Below are 12517 nucleotides of genomic sequence, written 5' to 3'. Positions count from 1 at the left end.
CTCCTCGCGCACTCCTCCGACCTCCTCACTCACACCTCTTCTGATCTCCTCTCCCATCACTTGCATCTCCTGCCCAGATGCCACCCTCATCTGCTCCATTTCCTCCCTGTGAGCATCCAGTTTGGTTTCTACCCCCATTCTGACCCCCTCTATCTGCTGCCCCATTTGTTTAACTTCCCTTTCCGCTTGGTCCCTCATGTCCCTCAATTTGCCTTCCATCCTGTTTTCTAACCCCTCTAACCCCTTTTGCATCCCTTCCATTTGATTCTCTTGAGCGGCCATTCTGTTTTCTACCCCCATTAACCCATTTCTCACCTCTTTTATCCCGTTGTCTAACCCCTCAAAATTATTGTCTAACTTCCCAAATTTCTTGTCTAACTCCTCAAAATTATTGTCTAACTTCCCAAATTTCTTGTCTAACTCCTCAAAATTATTGTCTAACTTCCCAAATTTCTTGTCTAACTCCTCAAAATTATTGTCTAACTTCCCAAATTTCTTGTCTAACCCCTCACCGGTACCCCTCGCTTCGTCCCTCATTGCCCCCATTTGGCCCTCTAATCGCTCACTATCAGCCCTCATTCCCACAATTTGGTTTCCCAACCGCTCACCCAATCGCTCAATTTGGCTCCCCATACTCATCTGTACAGCTGCCTGTAGCTGCGCAATGAGGGCCTGCATGTCAATCGGCTGCATGTTAAAGCCCGTTGATACAGCGGGCTCGGCTACCGCGCGCTCTTGCGAGGCGCCATTTTGCGCGCCCGCAACGTCGGGCGCAACGACGCTATTTTGTGCGTCTGCTACCCTCACTGCTTCGCTCTCCTCATGTCCCTCAATTTGGTCCTGGATCGACCCTGCCTCACTCTTCTCTACCGGACCCCAGCCGACTTGGTCTGCCATAGCGCGACTCAAAATTCGGGTTTTTATATTTTGTAAAACACAATCAAATTTCGCCGTTATAATTTCGAGCGCGTAAAACGCGCTCCGGATCGAATCTCACTCCTCGACACCAATTGTTACCCTAATGGTACAATTGGTGTTCCAAAATTTGGGCTAAATGAATTTAGTCCCAGGTCCGAATCCGACACTCCTGACACCAATTGTTACGGACACGACGTAGATGTTATGATGGGCCGAGCGGAATGGCCGCCGTGTTCGCACAAGTTACCCGATTATACTCGAACGTTGGCCGAGTCGCGCTACGCTAGATCAATGAAGGAAAGGACACAACGGCTGGATTAAAATGACACGACACCAGGGGTACGGTTCTCAAGACCTCCGGAGGAGGTTATATTAGTTCGGAACGTTTAGATTACAGGGATGAGAGAGACAGCATAGAAAGATAGGCACTTAATTACGGTCTTAATAGTAACCCCGACAGACGACAGATAAACGGGACAAAACTGACTCACACGGGGATTGATGGCAAGGAGGGGCAGGTATTCGATGGCTCAAGGTGCACCTTGGCTCAGGGGCCAAAATCGACCCGGTCCGGTCCAAAGATGCGGGGAGGTCGCTCAGCGCTCGGAGGTCGCGACTTGTCTTTCCAAGCTGGGGGCGCATCTCACGTCACGTCCGGTAAGTGGCTGCGTATATCCGGCGGGGAGTGACACGCCCTCGGCTCGTTAGCTCCGCCCCAGATGGAATCGGCCCGTTGCTTCTTATTGGGTGCGGGGGTTACCGGGCTCCGCCCTTGACGAGGAGCTGACAGCCAGCCCCTTCGTGGTAACCCCGTGGGCGCACATGGCAATGGCGGCTAACCAAGCCGGTGTGAGGACGCACACTCCCCGCACCGCGGCCGCGCCGCCCCCGCTGTGGTTGTAGTTGTTGTTGTTGTTATTGTTTCATGAGGAAGATGGGAGGAGGTATGGGGAGGTCCTAAACTCACTACTGGTGCCATACAATCACATTCTGGTGCAACGAAGAGTCAGAATTAATGGAAACGAGTCCTTAACTGACATAGACTAAGAATAACTAGCAAGATGTCCGAAAGTTGTCTACGTGAGATGCGGTGGACCTGGGCACGACATTTAATGGGGGAAAAAGGGGAAGGTCGGTTCTACAGAGTGTTATTTACAGGCAATGGGACTAGGGAATGGGGGATTGGGGATAGTTGGGGGGTATTGGGGAAATAGGGGAATATTTACAAGCGGATATGGAGGCCAAATCCCATATCTGCAACAATATATATATATATATGTGTGTGTGTGTGTGTGTGTGTGTGTGTGTGTGTGTGTGTGTGTGTGTGTGTGTGTGTGTGTGTGTGTGTGTGTGTGTGTGTGTGTGTGTGTGTGTGTGTGTGTATATATATATATTGTTATGGAACAACGTCGGCCTATGGTTCCCCTTTGAGGGGGGATTAGTCCCCTCGCTTGTTACTGACTGACGTGGTCCCTGAAGCTGCACCGCGACCTCCGGAAAGGCCGGTGAGCAGCTTCGTTCGCGACCGCGGATAAGATGGTAATTTGCCGAGCGGATGGCAGCCGCGGCCCGAACCGTTAACAATGACTAGACCCGATTCCTTAACGTTGGCCAAATCGTGCCACAGGTATTCAATTGGGAAAAGACAAAGATGACGGATGTGAAGAAGAAGACAAAAAGGGTTTGCAATATGACTATAATTTATTACTACTATTTACAACCAAAACAAACCAAGGAGGAGGAAGGATAATAAAATAAAGACAGAAGGAATCAAGGAGACAGTGCAACGCTAGCTTACCTACAGTCTTAATTAATACCCCAGGACAAGACACACAAAACGGACTACGAGCAAACTCACACGAATGGGGAAATTGCAGGCAGGAATGGAAGGACTGGAAGGAGAGGAAGGTCCAAAGGGAACCGGAGCTGGAGCTTGATCCCGCACGGGACGTCGGGCGGGACCTCGACGGCCACTGATGCCACCGCAATCCGGCTCCCGCGTCGCAGCGGGTCGAAACTGTGTGGTCTCAAAGCTGGTGGTGGTGGACTCCAAGCTGGTGGTGGTGGACTCCAAGCTGGTGGTGGTGGACTCCAAGCTGGTGGTGGTGTACTCCAAGCTGGTGGTGGTGGACTCTGTGGTGGACTCAACTCATCTGCTTAACTGCCTTCTTGATGCATCTGCTCGTGGGGATCCCTTACTCATCTGCCTAAGCAGTCCCTCCCAACTCCCTTTTATGAGGCACGTGGCAATCAAGCCGCCGGCCTTTTGGAAATGCCCATCAGGTCGCTCTCCGCAGTCCGATTGGTGGGCACGGGCTCTCTGGCTCCACCCGTGATGACGATGGGCGGGCACGCCCTTCTTCCCCGAGCTGACCACGCCGTAATGGTGGCAAATGCAATTGGCAGTAGAGGCTTTGGGAATGGGAATGAAAGGGGATCTATCTATTTGAATTCGGTGCAATGGAGTATTAATTAATGGAAGACAAAGCCTTAAACTAATACACAGAATAAGGAAATAAACTACCAACAAGGAGGAAATCTATGATTGGCTAACGTGATTGTATATGACCTAACTAAGGGACGCCCTTTTGACCTTTATACACAACTGGAGGAAGGAGGGTGATATTTTACCATTTACTACACAATAAAAAAACACAATTCTCATATCCACAACAATATATATATTGTTACAGGTCGCGGACAGATGTTATAGACCGAGCGGTGGTGTAAGACCGCGACCTAACAAAACTCACCCGATTCACCCAGAACTTTGGCCGTATCGCACCGTAGCTGCTCAATGAGGGAAAAGACAAAAACGACGCAATGCAAGAGGAAAAGGAATTAAAACGAGAAGACGTACAGACGAGTAATGGGGTTTATTATTTACACACACAAGCAAAAAGGAGCAATTAAGTTTATTTACAACACATAAGACGCAGGTGACACAGTGCAAATACTAGCTTATCTACAGGCTTAACTTATCCCAGGACAGAACAAACAAAAGACACTGACTCACGCAGGGAATTGCAGGAATCGCAGGATGTGGAGGGCTGGAGGGAGAGGGAGGTCCAAAGGGGGGTCATGCAGCACGATCGGCGCGTTTAGCAGCCGCCGTTCCTTTTCGGCCCTGCTCCAAACCGCCGCCCAGGCCCCAAGCGGCTGCCGGGTGTCGCTGCTGCTGCCGCCTCCACTTGCCTTGCCAGGCCTTGTCCCACTCGTCTAAACCCTCAACTCTTTCTTGGTCCCTCACTCTTTACCACCACTCTCTTGACGACCAACTCAGACCAACTCAGACCTCTCTCACCAAGACCAACCCTTTGTGACCAACCGACTCAGACCAACTCAGAGTGCATCTCTCACCAACTCCTTCCTGCATCTCCGACCAACTACTTCCTGCATCTCCGACCAACTACTCCTGACCACTTCCGTTTTGCGCCTTTTATAGCGCCTCCAGCGATTACGCCCCCGGCGTTTTGGACACGCCCATCGGGGTGCTCACCTCGGCCCTGGTTGGTCGCGCGACCCTCGGGCTCCGCCTTGGATGACGACGGGCGGGCACGCCCCTCCTCCCCTCTGACGAGGTGGAGACACGCCTTTCTTCTCCGACTCAAAGCACTTGGTCAATGGCGGTTATTGGAGGGGAGGTGATTGGGAATCGAGGGCTCAGCAGTGACGAGAGGGGATGTAATATGGAAATGGAGGTTTTGGGGATGGGAAGGAAAGGGAATCTATTCTCTTTCACTGGTGCAATGGAGTATTTCAATTAATGGAAGACACAGCCTTACACTAATACACAGAATAAGAGATAACGATCAACAGGTATATTCTATTACTTGGCTGACGTGTATGCTTGTGGACTATGGGACGCCCTTTTGGTCTTTACACAGCTCCGGAGGCAGGAGGCACAGAATAAACAATAATCACAATAATAAAGCACACAATAAAAAAAATATACAGTCCTCATATCCGCAACACTGCACCCTCCTCCTCTTAGGCACGTCCCGGGCCTACAACTTTTATTTAGTGTGACACGTAGGTGTAGTTCCCTCTACTTTTAACCTGACCCTGAGTGCGACAGTTTTAAAACATAAATAAATGTGTCCCGCTGCTCCATTGCACCCTGCCTAACAGACTTACGCCCACAGTTAACCGAATTGCGGAATGGTCTTCAAACTAAACACTGACGGTGGGGAGCATTATTTACACTGACGCTATTTTTATTTACAAAACTAACCCAGGACCTGTAATTGTTCTTTCTGGGGGGGAGACAGTCTGCTCTGCATCGACGCACCATGAACGCACCCAAAAACGCACCAATACAAGCCCAAGCACCAATCGGTGCAGTCACCATTGTTCATCAATGTTCAACAATAAAATAAAATCAACAACCCCTAACCCTGCAGGTGGTCTCTTGCTCTTCGGCTCCCTCTGCTGGTGATTATTATTTGTCTTCCAGATGTTGTCATTTTCATTGCTTTTCTTACTGGCGGCCTATTTGCAATAAAGTGTGCCCCATGTGTCCCTTTTTTTATTTGATTTTATTTATGGCCCACAGGGCCGACTAGTGTGGTTCACCTGTGGGGCATCGGTGCCCTGTGGCCAAGGTCCGCCAGCAAGATTTCGGGCCCTCATGGCCGGTTCCAGCAGAGGGGCCATGCCCCAACCCGTGGGGTCCATAAGTGGTGCTCGGCCACAGACATGTGGTCCATAATGTGGTGCATCGATGCAGACAGCTGGTTCTGGGAATTTCGGGCGCACAATGGCCGACCCACGCACGCTCCCCTCGGCGCCCAACGGCGCACAGGTCATGTGGGAGACAAAAGGGGAAAGACAATTGAGCGAGGGGTAAGGTCACAAGGGTACACATCAATAAGGCAATGCAAGGCGAAATGCGTACGGAGGGCGAAGTGAGAAAGCTCGTCCCTACCGTACGTCACCCCCCTGTCACCTACCCTACCCTTGCCCTTACCCCTTATGTACAAAAATCTACACATTTACAAATTCGTCACTACTGTCACGTCTTCCCCATATTTCCCCTATACCAAATTCGTCTCCACAATCCCTCTACTTCAAAATTTGCCATCACCAAATTCATCATCAATCCTCATAAGGAGGCAGAGATGGAACATCAAAGCACAATGTCACACCCACGTCATGATGCGTCTCACAATCCAAACATTTGCACAGTAAAAAAAATAATTAAACATGGCATGGTGCGGTGTACCTGTCACCTCAGGTGAGTGGATGCAGATGGTGCGAGGAGACTTCATCCTAACTACTTTCTAAATGACTTTAACACACTTTACACTACCCGGGGTCTCTCCCTGCCAATCCATTGGCCAACTTACACTATGGGTTCTAAAAACCAATTCCCATTGACCAAAATGTGGTGCTTCTCAATTTGGGGTCTCACTCCCCCGATTCATCTCCCGGTGCCCTCGCACAATTTCTGGGCTGCGACGTGTAACTCTCCCAGCAGGTCTACCCACCTGCACACCTCCACCACTGTAGTTGCCACCCGAGCTTACCTAGCTCCTCACCCTAACCTATCTAACTGGGGCAGGCCCCTCCTGGCTCTGTCACCCCACTCGGTGCCCTCTGGCACTGGGCTACCCGGGTCCGTCCTCCGGATCCTCGGGCCCCATCCACAACAACTACTACCGGCTCCCAGAGCCCACCTGCGGCCTCACCTGGCCGACATCCTCACAGTGGTGGAGCGCCCAACCAACTACACACACTAACAGGCTACACGCCCAGCCATTTCCACGACACTAATGCACCCATCCAAATACCATTCTTTCACCTCGCACCACAGATGCCAATATCCAACCACAATTTACCTATACCCTCTACCTAACACTACACTACCCGCCCCGGGTATCCGTGATGGGGGTCCACTCTTCCCCCATTCACACCTTCGCACCATCCACTCCACTCCACAATTTCCACCATACTCACTCCACGACCATCCATTCCAATACTCCATACCATTTATTCCATACACCTGTCTTTCATTCACCTGTCGTTGCACACCTGTGCAATCCTACCTGGTGCCACCTGCACCCTCCTCCTCTTCCTGGACCAGTTGGTCAACACAACACACAATCACCACTACTCCCTCATACACTGCTCCACACACCTGTTCAGTTGCACACCTGTGCAATCACACCTGTTCAATTCTCACACACACGGCATCATCTCAGCTAACTACCCCCTTCTGAAACTTGCGCTTCCCAGTCGTCCCTTTAAACTATTGCGCTCCCACGTCATTATAATCCACACTAATCTACCTGCGTCCCTACTACAGGTATCAGTCACTAACTAAACTTAACGTTACCTACTGTCATCTTCTAGGGCCCTATCAATATCCTAACCCACCCGGGCTAGTTTTCACTGCCATACACCCCATAATCTATTGCTCCTTTGCCCCACTCTGTGAGGGATGGTGGATTTGCCATCCCACCACATCGGGGGACTCTCACTATCAATTTGGCACACCTAAACCCAACCAATCAAAAATTCTGCCAATCATCGTACCAATCATCAAATTTCGCCTTTTTCTAATTTCGGGGCCAAACCACCATCATCACCCGTCTACTTATTACATCCTCTCGGTGCGCCAATTCACGTCTACAGCCCGGCTTCGTACAGCCGAGCAATGAACGCGGCTTCTTTTGTGCCTGCGGTTGGATGCGTCCCGCATTCGGGGCAGGGGCGGGGGCTTACCCGGGCCGAGATCCCACGCACCACCTCGGCGTGGAGCCATCCAATGTCCCGATCTCGACCTGCCGGCACGTCTCAATAGAAAGTGGTCGCCATGACGACCCTTCCTATCGAGCTGCCCGCTCCGCCTAGTGGAGCCCGGACGCGGCCGTTCCACGCGAGGCCCAGCGTGGATCGCGCACGGCGGTCCTTTCGAACCCGCCGTGGCTCGGATCCCCGCTGGTTCTCGCGGCACGCGAAGCCCGGCACGCACCGAGGGCCCGATTCGGCTATAAGTCGCCCTCACCGCTAAACCGGTTACCGTCGACGCCTCACCTGGATGCTTACAAGCATACGCTACCCCTTTCTTGCTCATACATGCAGCCGTTTCCATGCTCCTCGTCGTACCGTTTCTTACACACCTCGGTACACTCATTCCGCTCGCCGACTTGGTCACACACCCGACCACCGAACACTTTGGCACACATTCGTTGGTCGCACACCTCACCAACACACCTCTTCGCGCCCCCTCCTCGGTCACTTCCTCCGTGACAATCACAGGTGTGCTCTCATTCGCACACCCAACCACGTGCCTCACCACCAACTCAAATGTGCCTTCCCACACACGCTCTGCCATTCCAGGTGTGCATCCTTCCATTCCAGGTGAACATCCTTGCTCACCTGTCACAACCAACTCACGCTCCGTTTCACTCTCACTACTCTCACCTCCACTCTTGACAGCGCACTCACCCTTACTCTCGACGGCACACTTTCCTCATGCACCCGTCCGTTACACACCTTTCTCGCGCACACTCTCCCGTTACACCCTCTGTAACACTCACCACAGGCATGCACTTCCTCGTTACATCCTCTAACACTCACCACACCGCGCTTCCATGTACCCCCTCGCACACGCGCTTCGACCAACTCACTCTTGACGGCACACTCTTTCCTCGGCGTGCACTTTTTCCTCACACACCCCATGGTCGGACATTCTCGCACACCTCTTTCTTCGCACCCCTGACCTGTCACACACTTCACCACCGGCCTTTCACGAACACCCGGATCCAAACCAATCCCCAAGCCGACTGAAGCTTTCCTCACATCATATACATTGCCACTCACCTCCGTACTTCGTCTCCGCACCTCCTTTGCCACCTGCAAACTCTTTATTTGGTTAGTGAGCATCACATTATGAGTTGAGCACCGACCTTGCACATATTCCATTACCTCCTCCTGGATTTCTCTCTTAGTTTCTGTCCGTCCCTTCTTAATTTCACTCACCTCTTCTTCCACTTCCTCTAGTTTTTGTTTAACCTCTTTTATTTCTCGGTGCGTCTCCTCAAGTTCGTCCTCTAGGGCTACCGTGACCGTCTCTATGTGCATCCTCACCTGCCGGTCCTTTGTCTCCATTATCTCTGTCACCTCCTCCACCCTCATTGTCAGTTCCTCCCGTACCATCTGACATTGCCTCTGTGTCGCTATTAATTCGTTTTTAATTTCTTTTTGTGTCGCCTTTAACCCTCCGAGTACTGCAGTGTTCTTTTGAACCTGCTCCACTAACTTCGTTTGTCCCTCTGTCAGCTGTTCCACCTCCTCCGTCAGATCTTCTATTCCCCTCTGTAACTTTGCCGTATTATTTCTCACCTCTTTCTCTATACGCTTTTCACCTCGCTTTACCTCCTCGCGTAGCCCCGAGACCTCCTCACTCACCCCTCGTCGTATTTCCTCCATCTCTTTTGTAGATGCCACCCTCATCTGTCCCAATTCATCCCTCTGAGCATCCAGTTTGGTTTCTACCCCGATTTTCACCTCCTCTATTTGCTCTCCCATTTGTTTGATTTCCCTGGCAGATTGTTCCCCTATTTCCCGCAATTTGTCCTCCATCCTATTTTCTAACCCCATTAACCCATTTTTCACCCCCTCTAACTGATTCTCCTGGGCAGCCATTCTGTTTTCCACCCCCGTTAACCCATTCTTTACCTCTTTTATCCCGTTGTCTAACCCCTCAAAATTATTGTCGAACTTCCCAAATTTCTTGTCTAACTCCTCACCGGTACCCCTCGCTTCGTCCCTCATTACCCCCATTTGGTTTCCCATTACCCTCATTTGCTCACCCTGAGCATCCATTTTTGCTTCTAGCCCCATATTTGCCATTAGTATGGTTGCATTAATCTGCGCCATGAGGTCCCGCACATCAATTCCCGCTATTTGCGCAGCGGGCGCGGCTACCCCGCGCTCGTGCGAGCCGCCACTTTGTGCGTCTGATACCACGTGCGCGAGAGCGCCATTTTGTGCACCTGATACACCCTCAACCACCTCATTGCTCTCCTCTTCCCTTTCTTCCCCGAAGTCCTGGGTTACTTCTAACCCCTCTATCTCTCCCACCGGCATCCCGTCGCCTTGAACAGCCATGGCGCGATTTCAAAATTCGGGTTTTACTTTATAAAACAAAATAAATTTCGGTACTTTATAATTTTGAGCGCGTGAAGCGCGCTCCGGATCGATCTCACTCCCCGACACCAATTGTTACAGGTCGCGGACAGATGTTATAGACCGAGCGGTGGTGTAAGACCGCGACCTAACAAAACTCACCCGATTCACCCAGAACTTTGGCCGTATCGCACCGTAGCTGCTCAATGAAGGAAAAGACAAAAACGACGCAATGCAAGAGGAAAAGGAATTAAAACGAGAAGACGTACAGACGAGTAATGGGGTTTATTATTTACACACACAAGCAAAAAGGAGCAATTGAGTTTATTTACAACACATAAGACGCAGGTGACACAGTGCAAATACTAGCTTATCTACAGGCTTAACTTATCCCAGGACAGAACAAACAAAAGACACTGACTCACGCGGGGAATTGCAGGAATCGCAGGATGTGGAGGGCTGGAGGGAGAGGGAGGTCCAAAGGGGGGTCATGCAGCACGATCGGCGCGTTTAGCAGCCGCCGTTCCTTTTCGGCCCTGCTCCAAACCGCCGCCCAGGCCCCAAGCGGCTGCCGGGTGTCGCTGCTGCTGCCGCCTCCACTTGCCTTGCCAGGCCTTGTCCCACTCGTCTAAACCCTCAACTCTTTCTTGGTCCCTCACTCTTTACCACCACTCTCTTGACGACCAACTCAGACCAACTCAGACCTCTCTCACCAAGACCAACCCTTTGTGACCAACCGACTCAGACCAACTCAGAGTGCATCTCTCACCAACTCCTTCCTGCATCTCCGACCAACTACTTCCTGCATCTCCGACCAACTACTCCTGACCACTTCCGTTTTGCGCCTTTTATAGCGCCTCCAGCGATTACGCCCCCGGGGTTTTGGACACGCCCATCGGGGTGCTCACCTCGGCCCTGGTTGGTCGCGCGACCCTCGGGCTCCGCCTTGGATGACGACGGGCGGGCACGCCCCTCCTCCCCTCTGACGAGGTGGAGACACGCCTTTCTTCTCCGACTCAAAGCACTTGGTCAATGGCGGTTATTGGAGGGGAGGTGATTGGGAATCGAGGGCTCAGCAGTGACGAGAGGGGATGTAATATGGAAATGGAGGTTTTGGGGATGGGAAGGAAAGGGAATCTATTCTCTTTCACTGGTGCAATGGAGTATTTCAATTAATGGAAGACACAGCCTTACACTAATACACAGAATAAGAGATAACTATCAACAGGTATATTCTATTACTTGGCTGACGTGTATGCTTGTGGACTATGGGACGCCCTTTTGGTCTTTACACAGCTCCGGAGGCAGGAGGCACAGAATAAACAATAATCACAATAATAAAGCACACAATAAAAAAAATATACAGTCCTCATATCCGCAACAATATATATATATATATATATATATATATATATATATATATATATATATATATATATAATCGTTAGATTAAATAAGACGTGGACGTAGTTTCAGGACGTCGATCTTTAATTATTTTCAGGACGTCGATCAATTAAAGATCGACGTCCTGAAGCTACGTCCGCGTCTTATTTAATCTAACGATTATTTATTCAATACAAATGAGACGCCCTGCTCGTACTTTGGAGTTTCTACTATTTCTTACAGTTGTGTATATATATATATATATATATATTGTTGCGGATATGGCATTTTGGCCTCCATATCCGCTTGTAAATATTCCCCTATTTCCCCAATACTCCCCAACTATCCCCAATCCCCCATTCCCTAGTCCCATTGCCTGTAAATAACACTCTGTAGAACCGACCTTCCCCTTTTTCCCCCATTAAATGTCGTGCCCAGGTCCACCGCATCTCACGTAGACAACTTTCGGACATCTTGCTAGTTATTCTTAGTCTATGTCAGTTAAGGACTCGTTTCCATTAATTCTGACTCTTCGTTGCACCAGAATGTGATTATATGGCACCAGTAGTGAGTTTAGGACCTTCCCATACCTCCTCCCCTCTTCTTCCCCAAACAACAACAACAACAACAACTACAACAACAGAGGGGCGCGGCGCGGGGGGAGTGTGCGTCCTCAGACCGGCTCGGTTAGCCGCCATGACCATGCGCTCCACGGGTTACCACGAAGGGGCTCCCTGTCAGCCCCTCGTCAAGGGTGGAGCCGGTAACCCCCCCCGCACGCACCCAATGAGAAGCAACGAGCCGATTCCATCTGGGGCGGAGCTAACGAGCCGAGGGCGTGTCACTCCCCGCCGGATATACGCGGCCACGTACCGGACGTGACGTCAGATGCGCCCCGAGCTTGAAGAGGAAGTACCAGTCGTGACCTCCGAGCGCTGTGACCTCCCTGCATCTACTGGACCGTACAGTACCCTGTCCTTGAGCCAAGAGTGCACCTTGAGCCATCGATACCCGCTTTCCTTGCCATCAATCCCCGTGTGAGTCAGTTTTTGTCCTGTTTATCTGTGGTCTGTCGGGAATA

The 12517-nt window shown here is 51.0% G+C and overlaps 1 long non-coding RNA gene across 1 annotated transcript; it reads right to left on the bottom strand.

Annotated features, from left to right (window-relative positions):
• Positions 1 to 3779: 3779 nt before the first annotated feature.
• Positions 3780 to 10810, bottom strand: LOC144888697 (uncharacterized). The gene is made up of 2 exons (XR_013621238.1): positions 10777 to 10810; positions 3780 to 4288 (listed from the first exon to the last, which is right to left on the bottom strand). It is a non-coding gene; the product is annotated as an uncharacterized LOC144888697 (long non-coding RNA).
• Positions 10811 to 12517: the final 1707 nt, after the last annotated feature.

This window comes from Myxine glutinosa, chromosome 13, assembly GCF_964187855.1.
Source record: "Myxine glutinosa chromosome 13, kmMyxGlut1.1, whole genome shotgun sequence".
In the NCBI taxonomy this organism is placed as follows: Eukaryota; Metazoa; Chordata; class Myxini; order Myxiniformes; family Myxinidae; genus Myxine; species Myxine glutinosa.
Note: the sequence above shows the minus strand (reverse complement) of the source record. Positions and strands in the feature narration are given on the sequence as shown.